Below are 4626 nucleotides of genomic sequence, written 5' to 3' on the forward strand. Positions count from 1 at the left end.
ACATTTTGGACATATCTGTCATGTACCTAGAACTCTGTATATGGAAATGTTGCACTACTCAGCCATGTAGCTACCTGTATATATATAGACAAGAGGGACTCATCTGCCTTGTAGCTAGAACTCTGTATTTGGAAATGTTTCACTACCCTGCCATGTAGCTAGCTGTCTGTATATGTACATTTTGGACTCGTCAGCCATATAGATAGCTCTCTGTACATGGATATGTTGTACTGCTCTACAAAGTACATAGCTCTCTATATATGAACATATTGAACATGTTTCCCATGTAGCTAGCTCTCAGTATATGGACACGTTGGACATATCTGCCAAGTTGAAATGTTGCACTACCCTGCCCTGACATTAGATCTCTATATATAGAAAAGTTGGACTCATCTGCCTTGTTGGGAGAACTCTGTATATGCTAATGTTACACTACACTGGCTTGTAGCTAGCTCTCTGTATATGGACATTTTGGACTCTTCTGACATGTAGCTAGCTCTCTGTACATGGATATGTTGGACTGATCTGCCAAGTAGGTAGCTCTCTTTATATAGTAAAGTTGGACTCATCTTATTTGTACCTAGAACTCGGTATATGGAAATGATGTACTACCCTGCCATGTAGCTAGCTGTCTCTATATAGACATTAAGAACTCTGTATTAGGAAATGGTGCACTACTCTGCCATGAAGCTAACTCCCTGTAAATGGATATTTTGGACTCGTCTGACATGTATCTAGCTCTCTGTGCATAGATATTTTGTACTGATCTGCCATACAGGTAGATCTCAGTATATGGACACGTTTGAAACATCTGCCTTGTATCTAGAACTCTGTATATGGAAATGTTAAACTACACTGCCATGTAGTTAGCTCTCTGTATATGAACATATTGGACTTGGCTTCCATATAGCTAGCTCTCAGTATATGGAATGTGGGACTCATTAGTCATGTAGCAGGTACTCTTTATATGGACATGTTGCACGACTCTGCCATGTAGCTAGCTCACAGAATATGGATAAGTTGGACATGTGTGTCATATAGCTACAACTCTGTATATGGAAACGTTGAAGTAGTCTGCAGTGTAGCTAGCTCTGTGTATATACACAAGTTGGACTCATCTGCCTTGAAACTAGAACTCTGTATATGGAAATGTTCCACTACCTAACCATGTAGCTAGCTCCCTGTGTATGGACATTTTGGATTCATTTGCCATGTAGGTATCTCTCTGTATATCTATATGTTGGAATTATCTGGCAAATAGGAAGCTCTCTGTAATTGAACATATTGTACTTGTCTGCCATATACTAGCTCTCAGTATATGGACATGTTGGACGCATCTGCCATGTAGCAAAAACTCTGTATATGGAAATGTTGCACTACTCTGCCTTGTAGCTTGATCCCTGTATATGGACATTTTGGACTCGTCTGACATGTAGCCAGCTCTCTATACATGGATATGTTGTACTGATCTGCCAAGTAAGTAGCTCTCTATATATGAACATATTGGACATCTCTGTCATGTAGCTAGATCTCAAGATATGGACATGTTGGACTCCTCTGCGATGTAGCTAGTACCCTGTATATGGACATGTTGTACTACTCTCCTATGCTGCTAGCTCTCAGTATATGGACACGTTGGACACATCTGCCATGTATCTAGAACTCTGTATATGGAAATGTGGCAATATGCTGCCTTGTAGCTAGCTTTCTTTATATGGTGATTTTGGATTTGTCTGCTATGTAGCTAGCACTTTGTACATGGATATGTTGAACTGATCTGCCAAGTAGGTAGCTCTCTATATGAACATATTAGAGTTGTCTAACATGTAGCTTAGCTCTCAGTATATAGAAACATTTCACACATCTGCTATGTAGCTGGAACTCTGAATATGGGCAAGTTGAAATACTCTGCTATGTAGGTATCTCTCTGTATATAGACAATTTGGACTCATCTGCATTGTAGCTAGAACACTGTATATGGAAATGTTGCCACACCTTGCCATGTAGCTAGCTCTCTGTATATGGACATTATCATCTAGTCTGCCATGTAGTTAGCTCTCTGTACATGTATATTTTGCACCGATCTGCCAGAAGGTAGCTCTCTGTATATGAACATATTGGATTTCTCTAACATGTATTTAGCTCTCAGTACATGGACACATTGGAAACATCTGCCATGTAGCTAGATCTCTATATATGGAAATGTTGCTATACCCTGTCATGTAGCTAGCACTTTGTATACAGAAAAGTAGCAGCCATCTGCCTTGTTGCTAGAACACTGTATATGGAAATGCTGCATTACACTGCCGTGTAGCTAGCTCTCTTACATGGACATTTTGCACTATTCTGCCATGTTGCTAGATCTCTGTACATGGATATGTTGGACTGATCTGCCATGTAGTTAGCTCTCTGTATAAGAACATATAGGAATTGTCTGCCATGTATGTGGCTCTCACTATATGGACAAGTTCGACACGTCTGCCATGTAGCTAGTACCCTGAATATGAACATGTTGGACTACTATTCCATGAAGCTACCTCTTAGTATATGGACACGTTGGACACATCTGTCATGTAGCTAGAATTCTGTATACGATAATGTTGCACTACCCTGTCAGGTAGTTATATCTCTATATATAGACAGGTTGGACTCATCTGCCTTGTATCTAGAAATCACTATATGGAAATGTTGCACTACTCATCCATGTAGCTAGCTCTCTGTATATGGACACATAGGACTTGTCTACCCTATAGGTGGCTCTCAATATATGGACATGTTGGACATATCTGCCATGTAGCTACTACAATGAATATGGATATGTTGGACTACTCTGCCGTGTAGCTAGCTATCAGTATTTGGACATGTTGGACACATCTGTCATGTAGCTAGAACTCTGTATATGGAAATATTGCACAACTCTGCCATGTAGCTAGCTCTAGGTATATAGACAAGTTGGACTCATCTACCTTGTCGCTGTATATGGAAATGTTGCACTACCATGAAATGTGGCTAGCTCTCTGTATATGATCTGCCAAGTTTGTAGCTCTCTGTATATGAACATATTGGACTTTTCTGTCATGTAGCTAACTCTCAGTATATGGACACCTTGGACACATTTGCCATCTAGCTAGAGCCCTGTATATGGAAATGTTGCAATACACTGACATTTAGCTAGCTTTTTGTATATAGAATAGTTGCACCATCTGCCTTGTTGTTAGAACTCTGTATATGGAAATGTTGCACTTCCCTGCCATGTAGCTAGCTCTCTGTATATGGACATTTTGGTCTCATTTGACATGTAGCTAGCTCTCTGTACATGGATATGTTAGACTGATCTGCCAAGAAGGTAGCCCTCTGTATATGAACATATTGGACTTGTCTGCCATGCAGGTACCTCTCAATTGATGGACACCTTGGACACCTCTACCATTAAGCTAGAACTCTGGATATGGAAATGTTGCACTACTGTGCCACGTAGGTAGGTCTCTGTATATGGACATTTTAGTCTCCTCTGCCATGTAGATATCTCTCTGTACATGGATCGGTTACACAGATCTGTGAAGTAATTAGCTCACTGTATATGAACATATTGGACTTGTCTGCCATGTAGCTAGCTCTCATTATATGAACACTTTGGACTCATATGCCATGAAGCTTGAACTCTGTATATGGAAATGATTCACTACTCTGCCATGTAGCTGGCTCTCAATATATGGAAACCTTGAACACATCTGCCATGTAGCTAGAACTCCGAATATGGCAATATCCCACTATCCTGCCATGTAGGTAGCTCTCTGTATGTGAATACTTGGTACTCGTCTGCCATGTAGATAGCTCTCTGTACATAGATATGCTGAACTGATCTGCCAAGTAGGTAGCTCTCTGTATATAAACATATTAGACTTGTGTGCCATATAGCTAGCTCTCAGTATATGGACATGTTGGACTCATCTGACATGTAGCTATTACCCTGTGTATGCACATGTTGGACTGCTCTGCCATGAAGCTAGCTTTCTGTATATGGACATTTTGGACTCACCTGCCTTGTACCTAGAACTCTGTATATGGAAATGTTGCTCTACCTTGCCATGTATCTATCTCTCTGTATATGGACATTTTGTTCTCGTCTGCCATGTAGTTAGAACTCTGTATATTGAAATGTTGCAGTACACTGCCATGTAGCTAGCTCTCTGTATATACACAATTTGGACTCATCTGCCTTGTATGGAGAACTCTGTATATGGAAATGTTGCACTACACTGCAATATAGTTATCTCTCTGTATATATACATTTTGGACTCTTTTGCCATGTAGCTAGATCTCTGAACATGGATATGTTGGACTGATCTTCCAAGTAGGTAGCTCTCTTTATATGAATATATTATAATTGTCTTCCATGTAGCTACTTCTCAGTATATGGATAGGTTGGACTCATCTACCATGTATCTAGAACTCTGTATATTGAAATGTTGCAATACCATGCCATGACATTAGATATCTATACATAGACAGGTAGGACTCATCTGCCTTGTAGCAAGAACTCTTTGTATGGAAATGTTACACTGCTCTGCCATGTAGCTAGCTCTCTATATGGACATTTTGGACTTGTCTGCCATGTAGCTAGCT

This window comes from Chrysochloris asiatica, unplaced genomic scaffold, assembly GCF_000296735.1.
Source record: "Chrysochloris asiatica unplaced genomic scaffold, ChrAsi1.0 scaffold00519, whole genome shotgun sequence".
NCBI classification, from domain to species: Eukaryota; Metazoa; Chordata; class Mammalia; order Afrosoricida; family Chrysochloridae; genus Chrysochloris; species Chrysochloris asiatica.